At 41.2% G+C, this 13,214-nt stretch overlaps 1 long non-coding RNA gene across 9 annotated transcripts in view; it reads left to right on the forward strand.

Moving 5' to 3' along the window:
- Positions 1-13,214, forward strand: part of LOC102021044 — a 51,107-nt gene that overhangs the window by 9,979 nt on the left and 27,914 nt on the right. The window contains exon 1 of one of the 9 annotated variants that reach the window (XR_264791.2): positions 3,390-3,430. The exons of the other annotated variants lie outside the window; for them this stretch is intronic. This is a non-coding gene — a long non-coding RNA (uncharacterized LOC102021044). Of the gene's footprint in view, positions 1-3,389; positions 3,431-13,214 lie in introns of those variants that run through there. 9 annotated transcript variants of the gene reach the window in all.

Raw genomic sequence — 13,214 nt, forward strand, 5'->3', positions numbered from 1 at the left:
CACCACTCGTGGAAGCAGGGTGGGAGAGGGCCAGCCGTACAATGTCGGGAAGAGCCCCCAGCCAGGGATTACTTACATACGGTTAAGCAATGTTTTACAACTCACATTCGTTTAAAGCGTTCAGATCTGGTATTTTAATCTGGTGACTTCCCCTTTCTCACACTGTGTTTTATTCTACAAAGTGAAGCTGATTAGGTTTTTGGCACTGACGGGGAGCTTAGGGTAACTTCAGGAGTGCAGAGATCGATGCAGGTGACTGTCACAGCTCTTGTTCTTTGTGTAGGCTGTTTGTTTTTTCTTAGGTGTTGTCTGTATCCCTTATAAGAAGGAAGAAACTTCATACAATACAATTAGCTCGCCCTGGTGGTACATGCCTACATTGCCTACATTCTGGGAGGCTGAGGCAGGAGGATGGCAAGTTCGAGCCCAGCTTAGGCAATTTTGGGATTTAGTAGGATCCTGTATCAAAATAAAAAGTAAAAGAAGGCTGTAGATGTAGCTCACTGTGAATGCCCGGGATCCAATCCTCATTATTACCAAGAAAGAATTAAAAAATTCATGAAGTTATTGCAAGGACCAATTAGACAATGTGAAAATTATCAAAGATCATGATGAGGGATTATTCCAACTGAACACAACTTAATTCCATTAAAACATAGCGCAGTCCTTTTCATTAGCATTGTAATATTCCACATTAACTTTATACCACATTTGCTTTAAACTGTCCTCTACTGACCCATTCTGTTGACTCTCTGAACAGGTGATCCACCTGTAAAATCCGCACACAGTGCAAAGGCTAAATATAAAAATGTAAAATATTTCTACAAGTATTTCTATGAATTACATACTGAAACATGATAGTACTTTAGATATGAGTCAAAAATATACTATGATAACTGATTTTACCTGTTTATTTTTATTTTTAAAAATCTTTCCTCCCTCCCTTCCTTCTTTCCTTCCTTCCTTCCTTCCTTCCTTCCTTCCTTCCTTCCTTCCTTCCTTCTTGCTTACCTCCCTCCTGCCCTCTCTCTCCCTCCTTCTCTCTCTCTCTCTCCCTCTCCCTCTCCCTCTCCCTCTCCTCTCTTTCTCTGAGTCAGGGATTCAATAAGTATTTTTATAGCCAGGCTGACCTCAAACTGGAAGCAACCCTCCTGCTTCAGCCTCCTGATTGCTGGGATTAAAAGGCATGCACCACCACACTTACCTCTTAAAAATCTAGCTTTTACAGAGCCTAAAAAGTACATATATGTGTGGTTTGCATTGCACTTTTATTGGACAGCACTGCCATCGTGCCATAAAGGGTGTAGTGAGGGGTCCATGCTTTCATATTTTTCTGATCCGTGGGCATTGATTGTATTGTTATTAGTCAATCAGTAGACAAATCAAAGAAAGGGAATAAATGCATGAGACAAAAGGATATAGTACACACTAAATTTTAAAGGATGTACTGAAACAAAGATTATTTTAAATATTTTTAATGCTCCCAAACTCATAAAAATAGTACAGTATGATTCATCACTTTAGGTGCACAATTTAGGAGCAGGTGCATATAATAATCAGTGCCGTTGTGTTGGGTTTCTGGCATGTTGGTAGTGTTTACTTGTCTTATCTTTAATGAGCTCACAGATAATGAATTACTTGAGCAAAGGGCCAATTAAGTAATGAAATGGTTGTGGGTCATGCATGGCAAATGCCAAGTGAGGACGTGGAGGGGGTGGAGATGTCCGTTACGCCGCTCGGACACCTGCGCTCCCCCCAAAGAGGTCCGGTCCCTCCACTGTGGCAAGGGGTCTGCAGCTTGGCCTCAGGAGCACCTCGAGGTGCTGATTTTAGTTTCACAGCTCATGACTCCTCTGTAAGTGAATTGATGAATAACTCATGAAGCAAATTGAATAAATGTATAATAAACAAACTCATTAAATATCTATAAAGGAATGAATGAGGAGAGGGATGCAAGGAGCAGTATATGCAGCAAAACGAGGACCTTTATCAACATGTCCCTTTATTAATACGTTCCTGGATCCCGTGGAAGTGCACACACACACACACACACACACACACGCACACGCACACGTGCATGCACTCACACACTTTGGTGAATGGTTTTTCTTATTTCTAAAAAAAAGGGGTGAGATTTTCACAGAAATAACATAATGCAAGTCCTCTGTTGAGAATTATTAGGTGGTAAGAATGTTGACGAATCCAACAAAGGTGTAGCTGCTTCTCGCTGAGGTCAGGGACAGATTGACAGATGTTTTACTAGAATTTTTAAGTGGTGTCTTTGGAATTCCCAGCTATGAATAGAAGAGGAATGAATATGTTTTTATCATAAGAGACAGGGGATGATGGACCAGGGATGAACATAAATTATGAAGCAAGTATTGTGATAAAGCCATTCAGACATGACTGATTTCCATATAAAGGAACTGAGGTCCAGGCCCCTGTTTAAAATTCACAGATAAGTTCATGTTATATTGTTTTAAATTTGTACAGCTGATGTATTTTCATTTCTTAATTATACTTAGAAGATAGATAAAGAATTACATTAATCTGGTAATTAAATAATACACAAGGGGCTATAGATACAAACAACCCCTAGAATGATTAGTCAATGAAAGATAAAATAATACTTAAAGTATGAGCCATTAGGAAAAATAAGCCATGGACCAATTTAAATTGCATTTGATTAGGAACAAGTGGGATCCACTAAGAGAAGGTGACGGAGGAAACACTGTAGTTTAATATTTCTTTTTTTTTTTTTTTTTTTAAATCACTGCTGGTCTACACATTCTGTCATTGATAAAGATAGAAGTTTCTGACATTCTGAGAAAAAAAAATCAGGAAAAAGGGAAAACATGTCACTGGAGTAAAAGGAGAGGTTTCTGGATGTTCTTCATTAAGTATTTAAAATTTGGAGAAAGGAAGAACTAAGGGAAGGTGCCGTCCTGGAGAGCGTGTGCAGAGTGGCCGGGAACCCCTGGGGAAGGGTGACTGGGGCATCAGCTCGGGGAGAGAGACTGAAAACTCTCGCTTTGTTGGGTTTCATGAATATTGATAACTAATTATGAACCAATCAATGAATAAATCAATTAACAAATGTGTAAAGGAATAAAGAAAAAATGTCATAAGCTGAAGCCACCAATACTTACCCTGGGGTTCCTGAACCAAGGATTTTGAGTAAACCCTGTAACTCTGATGTCTGTTATAAAGGCAAACCTAATTTATTGCCTCCGTGGGACTTGGGTGCAGAGGCGTGTTGCTCTTGGGCTCTTTTGCACCCCAGGTCTGCCTGCTGTTATTATTTTTTTTTTTGGTTTTTCTCCGGTACCGGGAACCGAACTCACGACCTTGCGCTTGCCAGGCAGGCGCTTTTGCCGCTGAGCTAAATCCCCAGCCCTTGCCTGCTGTTATCATTAGAGTGAGTACACAGGTAAAGAAAGAGGTGACAGTGAGTGAAGGCCATAGCATGTAGCTGTTCATTAATTGTGGCAGGATGTAACGAGATGTTAATTCTTAAAGTGTTTCCGAGGAGCTGTGTTCTAACAGGTACACAGTGCAAGGCTGTTACTACACCGGTTAAGGAACACACAGGTAGTGTATTTCACATTTAATGTGCTTTCTTAATGGGTTAATGTTAATTTTATTAAGAATTTTATTGAGGGCAGAAGGTGTGGCTCCGTGGTAGAGTCCAAGCGTAGTGTACACAGGCTCTGAGTTTAATTCTTAGCTCCACTGGGGGAAAAAAGATCCAAAGACTTAAAAAAAAAATGAAAACATAATAAATGATTCAGAACTACATCACTGATAGAAGATCAAATACAGGCCAAGGTTAAGAATGTGTTGTATGATAGGAGTTGTGATTAAATCAATTCTGGTCAGTGAGATTCATTTAAAAACTACACACATTTAGTTGTTTATTGTGGGCGGTGAGCTTACGGACAGATGTTAGGGTTATCTAGTGCTCCTTTTCAAGTTATATAGGTTTTTAAATATTGATGGTGGTTAATTGATTGATTGATTGATTGACTGTCCTCGGGATTTAACCCAGGGTCTTTACATTGAGCTACCTCTGCAAACTTTTAGAAACTTTATCTTGAGTCAGCATTTCAGTAAGTTGGTAAGTTGACCTAGGTGGCCTCTAACTTGTGATCCTTCTGCCTCAACCTCCAAGAGTGATGGGTGCCAGTATACTGGGCTTTATTTTTATTTCATACAGTGCTGGAGATTGAATCTACTGCTTAACTCATGCAGGTGAGCACTTTACTTCTGAGCCGCATCACCAGCCCTTGATGATATTTTTACAAGCAAAATAAATAGAGAATTATTTAGAAGAGGGCAGGCATGGACCAATGAAGGCATGCATGTGTCATTTGAAGAGTTAATTGTTGGGCTGGGAGTGTGGCTCAGTGGCAGAACACTTGCCTAGCATAGATGAAGCTCTAGGGTCCATCCCCAGCATTGTGGGGGAAATGTAACAAAATAAAAATAAAATCTACGCAAAGTTCATTATTATAAGAACCAGTATCTATTTTGTGCTACTGATGTCCATATAAATAAAAGGGACCCAACATGGACCCCAATTTAGACTAAGGACCTAGAGACAGTTATTTGTTTTTTTTTTTGTTGTTGTTGTTGTTTATTTGTTTGTTTTTGAGACAGAGGCTTGCTATGCTGTTCAGGCTGGCCTCAAGCTCATTTTGTAGCCCAGGCTGGTTTCGAACTCACAATGATCCTCCTGCCTCAGCCTCCCGAGTGCTGGGATTACAGGCATGCGCCACCATACCTCGCTTACAGACTGTTATTTGTAATAACATTTTAGAACGTTCTGGATTTGCTTTGAAAAAAATGAAGATATAAACACATTAAAACCATTAGTAAATAGCACATAATGAATAATTGAATAAATTCATAAAGTAGGGTCAAGTACATAGGATTGGTGGGAACGTGTTAAGAAATAAAGTAAATTAAACCAATTTTGATGGCAAACCTGTAAGAACAACTCTAGGTTCTTACCTATGTAGACAGAACCAGGCAAAGTTCTTATTCTTCTTAGATTTAGAAGGTTGTGTTACAGGCCATACATTACTAATCACAAAGTCATAAATAAGACAACGGCAGTTTGGGGGCTAACATTGGGAATGTGGTGAAAGAAATGGACTGTTTGATGTGTCTGGTAAAGGAGGACTAAGATCCCATTAAAAAAATCTGCATCTCCATGGCTTTCCGAATTTCGTAGAAACTGCTTTGTACTAGGCAGGTGTAGTGGACCCAGTTTGAGATCTGTATGGTCTGGATAAAGATGTACCTTTCTGATTGCTGCAGAGGAAGTGTTTACCGAGGATGCAGGGCGCCGTGCGTGTCCCAGCTGAGGGGTGAAGTGCAGGTAGCCCGCTGTGTGTTCTTTGAAGGATGAGGAAATGGAGTGAGTGACGCCCAGGCCAACAGCAGCAAGATGTGCTGAACAGGAAGGCAGCCATATTACCTACGCATTGCTGTGCATCTGATCACAAGGAGACGGTGTCTCCCAGCTCCGTGGGAAACAAGCTGGAAAGAGCGTTTTGCAGCAGAGTTGTTCTTGGGTTTCTGTGATGCGTAGGTCTTAATATTTTTGACTGGTGTGCCCATGAAATAATGAATAAGGAAGGCATAGACAGGGAAATGAAGGGAAAGTGTTGAGCCTGGGTCAGTTATAAATAGTTGGAGAGCATATGAATTCATAGTTTTGATTCAATACTACCCTGAAGTCCATTAGAAGAAGACCAGGTTGCCTTCTCTGGGAATGGAATGAGAATAGAAATTCAGACCAGCAGGGATTTGGCTTTTGGGCTTGAGTAGTCCCTAGGTAGGGCTTGTTAGCTAGTGAACAAATTGGTACACGGATAAACAAATGTGCAAGTAAGATAAGGACTGTTAGGTGTGGATCGTCTGTGATGGTTTGTCATGACACAAGTACTAGAAGGAAGATATTTGTTAAATACTGAGTCCCCTTGCAGGACGTAAGTAAAAGCTGCTATGTGCTCTTTGGAGCGATAGGAATACCAAACTCACAGAAGCACCTACCTGGGTGAATCCACCTGTTCATGCTGGCATCCTGGATTGGGCAGAGGGTGTTAGTTTGGGTCTTATTAAGAAGAAGGGAGAATATTTACATAAACAAGTGATCCCATAACTACAGTGTTGAAAAGAAGCCAGAATGGGCCAAGGTAGAAAATGACTTATTTGACATCGGTTGTGATTAAGCTGTGTTCACTGAGTTTTATGTAAAACAATGATAAAAAGCGACGAGGGAGATATAGTGAGGTATTTCTGCGGACATGGAGTAGGTAAAAGCTATTGTGCTATTTTTGGTGTTCCAGTGAGAAGTTTGTAAATCACAGGTGCTTATATTGTTTTAAGTTACTGAGTGGATATGATCATTTCTCAAGTGATTACTTGAAAGACAGCCAGCTGTGGACAGGTGTCACATGTGATGTGGAATAAGGACAGTGACCAGTCCTGCTCTGCCTGATGTTCCCCTGGAGGAAAGAGGATCTAAGCTCTTAGAATGCAGGTGAAGTTCGTGAGGACAGGTCTAATGAGAATATTTCAATTCTAGGTAGTGGGTTGGTTCACTATTTTTTTTTGAGAAAGAGCCAAATAGGACCTAATATTGAGAATGTATTACCTGGCCAAGATTATGATTAAATATGTTTAAGAAATCAAAATAGGACTTAAGGTGGTTAGGTTACATCATGGCTGATAGTCATATATTCAGTGTCCCAGTCCCCCACGTTCACTGTTGTTGCAATTGATATGTTGTTATAAAGGATGCAAAAACATGTTCGTATCTTGATCAGTTATGCAGAAGGGCCAATGAGGAACATGTCCTATAAACCAAAGATAGCGATTACTCTTGTTATACCCAGATGTTGCCCACATAAATTATTAGAACTTCAGTTGTCTCCATCTTCGGTTAAAGTGCTCATTGAAATGTGTGTGCAACAGTTCTTTAGAAAAATGGATAATTAGTTTATTCCATGCAGATTATGGTCATGAATAAATGAATGAATCGCCAGACATGTAAATTAGAAAAATTTACACATCACTCATGAGAATATGCCATGCAACAAAGATTCACATTTATCCAATTTTGCCCAAGTGAGGTCCATTACAATCAATCACCTAGCTGTTGAATTTTTGGACAGGAGCACGTAGACAGATATTGCTGGTAGATATGGTTCTGGTCCTCATGTTGGTGTTCGTTATACCATTTAAAAATATGAACTAAGGAAGCCAATAATTAGGGAGTACTGCCCGTGCTTAGTGATGGGAAGGTGAGATGACACAAGTTTGATTTATCAAATACTGCGAGACAAACTTCCACTACAAAAACCTAACTGTAGGCTCTTTCTTTTGGAAATTTGTGTTTTACTTCGCCAGCTAAATGTACCACCACTGATTTAATCATCCTCTAATGCTAAAGGTCTAGGCTTCTACCTTTGTGGGTATAAGGAAAGAAGAGATTTATGTAAGTAATAGCTAGAGTTTAATGTTCTTGGGTTGGGAGGTTGGTTTATGGGTGTTGCCTGCATTTTTAAAAGTCGTAAATGGATATATTCATAAATAAAACCAACTAACACCAGCAGCAGCCATTGACGAGGATGTGCTCACATCTGAGATTTATGATAAATCTGATTCAGCACTAGTGAAATCCAATAAAAAAGATGCAGGATGTTTCATTCATGTTCATGGCTGCTTCATATTCTGTTTTATGTTTGCATTGTGATTCAGTTAAGTACCTCTCCACTGACAAAGATTTAAGGTATTCATTCCTTGAGGAAAAGCACATATGGAGATGGAAAATATTGTCAGTGTTCTCCCTGGTTATGGAGGAAGATTAAGTTCCTTGGCTATTCTTTGCCCTGGTTTATAGGAAGAAGGGTACATGGGCCAAGGGCTATCCTGGATCCAGTGTGAAACACGGATGTTAATTTATGTATGCAAAACATGCACATCGATGACAAAATGTACCCTGATCTATTAGCTGTGTGGGAGACGAGCATTTAGACTGTGACTCGTAATATTCAAGGGTGTTGTTAGGCTTTTTGCTTCATGAGAATTTATCATATAATTATTTAGTGAGTCACTGACTAAAAGTATGAGCAATGTACAAATAAAAGAAGAGAGATCAAGTGAAGAATAATAAGTATTTTCAGATGTGTGATTGCAAGATTTTGATTAAACTCTAACTTAGAAGTCTATTAGAAAAAGAAAATGAACCTCTATTTCTTGTGTGGGAGAAGGGCTTTATAGCAAAAGTTTAGGATAGCTAGACATTTAGGTCTGAGTTCTTCATGCTCATGAATTATGCTATAAATGAACCAATGCAGGGGCTGGGGATTTAGCTCAGCGGCAAAAGCGCCTGCCTGGCAAGCGCAAGGTCGTGAGTTCGGTTCCCGGTACCGGAGAAAAACCAAAAAAAAAAAAAAAAATGAACCAATGCAAAAATAGACATGCATAAGTTGTGGCTGACTTTGCATCTCTGCAGTGAAATAAGCACTATTATTTCTTTTTTCTTTTTTTTTTTTTTTTTGGTCTTCTTGAGACAGGGTCTCACTACAGTTCAGGCTGACCTTGAGCTTGCTTTGTAGGCCAGGCTGGTCTTGAACTCGCTATGATCCTCCTGCCTCAGCTTCCCGAATGCTGGGATTACAGGTGTGCGCCACCATGCCCGGCTAGTACTATTATTTCTTATGTTTGCTAAAGCACTGGATCCCATAATATAAATAGATTTTTTTCTTTTAGTTTTACATAGAGGACAAAGGGCATAGCTGTTCCTTAAACATCCAGGTTGTTTTGAATCAGGGATATATAGCTGGTTGTAGGTTTTTTTTTTTAAGAAAAGAAATAAATCATTTATGTAAAAAATGATGTTTTGAGTAACTGCCTGGTTGAAAGACTAAGTATAGAGTACTGTTTTTCATATGATAGTGTTACTAATCCAATTTTGTTGCTAAATATTATTTTTTAAAAAGTATCATGTCAATTATATCTGTGAGCCACTAGCAGATATAGATAGCTGTAGATATAGACACAGATACAGATATGGATATAGATATATAGAAATAGGTAGATGTACCTATATATATATATATACTGGTATTATTAGCTTATGTTCCCATCCATTGTCTTGGCTTTTATTCATTTTGATGTATTGATCTAAGTAAATCCATGAATGAGTTCATATCTCAGCCAGTTGTGAGCTGGTGAAGAGCAGCTGTCATGAAACAAAGGTATGATTAATCTGCACTTTTGCGGAAGACAAAAGAAATCCATGCTCACCCTGTTTTGGACAAAATGTATATTCGGAGTTGCAGGAAATTGTATGTCAATCCTGGGTTGCTGTGGATTTTATTCTTTTTTCTCTAAAACATGGAGGGAGTCAAGTGATTCTCTGAGTAATAAAAATCACAAGTGAGTCAGTTAATGCATAAATTAGGGTAAATTGTGGATCAATGCATCATGGGGCGCTCTCAGCAGTGAACAATTTGGTCCCCTGAAATAGATTAATGAGGTTAGGGTGTCTATGCGATGAGGGAATATATAGATGGATAGTTGTAATAGTTTCATTTATTTCTCCTATGCTGGGTGATAGATTTAAGTGTTCATTATATTAAAAATTAAGCAGTAAATAAATCAGTGCGTAAAAAGTCGAGTTATTCTGGAGCCAGTAATGAGAATGTGATCAGAGCTAAAGTTTATGATTAATCTAATCCCTCATGACTCAAGTCTATTAAAAGAAGTTAAGGCGGTGCTGTTCTATTCTTTATAAAATGCGCATTTTACTTCGCAGAACAAAAACCACCACAGCTAGCTCAATTATTCCATAATAACAAAGACATTATTGTTGACCTCTCGGGGTAAGGAGCTTAGATACTGTTGTTGAGAGCAACCAAGTTTGGTATTCTTGGTTCAGGCGATTTGCCAGTCATTAATTGTGTCGAAGCAGTACATGTCCAGGTATACACATAAAGTAAAAGGGTGCCGTATGTGGACCACCAGTGCGGGGAGGTCGTCGTGTTTGGGATGAATCCGGCTCGGCACAGTCTAAGTCTGCCTGTAACCATGGAGGGCTGTTAGCCATGTTTCCAGGTTTTTAATGTTATGATTTATTCTGCATCATTGTTGATTTAAACATTCTGGCGCGATGAAGATCTAGACCATTGGCTCTTTGAAGGTGGGAAGGGACCGGAAGGAGGAGGGCGGGGCGTGGCCCTCGGGGGCGGTGAAGGGGGAGGCTCACCGGAAGTCACTGTGTACCATGGGCACCCCAAAGCTGAGGTTCCAAAATCTGAAGATTTAAGAAAAGTTTGAAAATTTTTCACACTGCAGCAGCATGCAGCACAAGTAGGAAATTCCGCAGCTGACCCCACATAGCGGGCTGTGCACATAAACACAGGCACACCGAAAGTACTGCAGAAAATTACATTCTGGCCGCGTGTGTGAGGTGTCTATGAGCTATAAGTGAGTTTTGTGTTTAAGCTTGAGTCCTAAGAGATATCAACTATTCCAGAATCTGAAACACTTCTAGTCCCAAATGATTTGTACAAGGAATACCAGCCTGCGTTGGATCAGGTGTCTCTTACTGTGTGATAAATTTCCCCGTAACTTAGTGGTCAGAACTGTAAGAAGCAGCTGTTCCTCCTCACCATTTCCGTGGGGCACGGATCCAGGAGAGTACAGTGACCGAGGGCTGTGGGGGCTCATGTGAATTTGCAGGCCAGGCGTCAGGGGGCTTGCTGGCCTCTGTCAGCTTGACCGTGTCGGGGGTCTGTCATGGCTCCCACGCGTGGCTGGCTTTCCTTAGGGCGGCTCCAGGAGCCTCACAACAGGACAGCTTCATTCCTGCAGAGCAACTGGGCTAAGGCAGAGGTGAGACCCTTGATGCCTTTTACGACCTGGCGTGAACCATGCCCTCTGTGGTATTCTTTGGGTCATGTAGGCTGTCAGATTTCATGAGGTCAGAAATAGCACAAGTCAATGGGTACCAGTGGCCGTGGAACACTGGGTGCCATCTTGGAGGCTGACTACCACATGCACTACCTTCGAATATGGAAGATTACATAAAATAAGGACCACCACGGGATAGTGTGAGGGTAGGCTGATGCGAAGCAAGGAGCTTGAGTACTCTGTGTGTGTAACTCTCAGATCCATTTCATACATGCCATCTCTCAGTTCTCTGGGGAATAAGCTACAGATATGTCTGAGTAATATTGGAGGGTCTTATTCTTAGGTTTGTGCTTCGTATATATTGGCTTTATTAGTACTGATGACTCAGTGAGGGCAGTGATAGATTGAAAAAAAGTCAAAGCCGGGCGTGGTGGCGCATGCCTGTAATCTCAGCACTCCGGGAGGCTGAGGCAGGAGGATTGCAAGCGTGAGTCCTGCTTGGGCAATGTGAGACCCTGTCTGAACTCTGTGCAGAGGCCTTGGCTTCAATCTCAAGTGCTGGGAAAAAAAAAAGTGTCCTAAGCCTCGACCAATGATGAGTATTCTAGGGTGTCTGAGTCAGTGATTTTGATTAAACCCTGTAACTCTGAGCTCCACTGTGAGCTGGGTGTGGTGGTGCATGCCTGTAATCCCAGCACAGAGGGAGGCTGAGTCAGGAGGATCATAAATTCAAGCCCAGCCTCCAACTTATCGATTGGCAAGACCCTGTCTCAAAATTAAAAAAAAAAAAAGGACTGAAGATATAGCTCAGTGCAAAGGATCTGGGTTCAGTTTCCCAAATCCTGCCCCCCGCCCCCTGCCAAAAAATAGACTATGGTAAGTGATTCCTCTAGGGTCAATTTTCTTACAGCAGATATTTAAGTGAATGAATGTACAGGGGAGCCTTCTGTGCCAATATTGTGAGAGTGTAGTATTTTTATTATTACTAACACATCCCAAAGCAGTCATTTCCACACACATTGATTAAATCTCATACTTGGGGAAAGATCAGGGAGAGATAAATACTAGGAAATTATGTGGTGATCCTCCATTACATAGGTGGTGCTGGTGCTAGCTGATTATGTCTGAAGTAGTAAGCCCCTAGACAGCTGCTCAGACCTTCTCTTCCCCCTTGTTTTTTCTTTTTCTCTTTCTCTTTTGTGCTGAGATTGACCTGAGGGCCTGGTGCACGCCAGACATGAGCTCTGCCACTGACCCGCGCTCCCTGTCCCATCATTCCGGTTTCGGATGCACTTTCCGGGTTCCCAGAAAGTGATGATGTAAGTGTGTGTGTAAATACGCCCATTCTTGCTGGGGACATAGCTCAGCGGCACGAGCACCTGCCTGGCAAGCATGAGGTCCTGAGTTCGACTCCCGGTACAAAAAAAAAAACCCAAAAACCCAGCCGGGCATGGTGGTGCATGCCTGTAATCCCACCACTCGGGAGGCTGAGGCAGGAGGATCATTGCAAGTTCAAGGCCAGCCTGGGCTACAAAGTGAGCTCAAGTTTAGCCTGAACTGCATAGCAAGACCCTGTCTCAAAAAGACAAGACAAAAAAAAACAACAACAACAACAAAAAAACAAAAAACCAACACCCATCTTGCAGCCAGTTACTTTGAAGGGGGTAAAACAAGTCAGTGGTTCCCATCTTCAGCATTATTTACCTTTTGGGCTTGACATTTATTTACTGTGTGAAGTAGTTCAGTAACTTCTCCAGCCTCCACTCAGGAGATGTCTGCTTGACGCGCACCCTCAGCTGTGACAACCAAAGCTGTCCTCAGACACAGGCAGATGGCCTCTGAGGGGTACCATTGCCCCTAGTTGAGAACCAAGGGTAAAGCACAGCTCCATAAGCAGCATGCGTTAAATACAATGTGTACGATGTATCCTTTCACACCTTACTGGGATTGGGATGAGAAAAATCAACCCCCCCCCAAAAAAAAAACAATCAAAACACCCTAAACTAGGCTCTTCCTACTTTGAGTCAGGTTCATAGGACTAGTGGTATGTAATTGTGCTATAATTTTGTGTTGTTGATGGGTCGGACATACTGTGTTTTCTCTTGAAAAATAGATGTTCACATTGTCTCTAACGACGTGAAACAAACGAATCCATGAAACCGTGAGTGAGTAAATACAAAACGTTGTTCTAGAATGGATTAGTGGCGGTAACTTGCTACTGCAGGTCTACTGAAAGGTGTGGTGGTGTCCACCTGTAATTCCAGCACTGTAGGGGGCTGAGGCAG

The sequence above is a fragment of the Chinchilla lanigera genome, unplaced genomic scaffold (assembly GCF_000276665.1).
Source record: "Chinchilla lanigera isolate Chin_1 unplaced genomic scaffold, ChiLan1.0 scaffold00137, whole genome shotgun sequence".
NCBI lineage: Eukaryota > Metazoa > Chordata > Mammalia > Rodentia > Chinchillidae > Chinchilla > Chinchilla lanigera.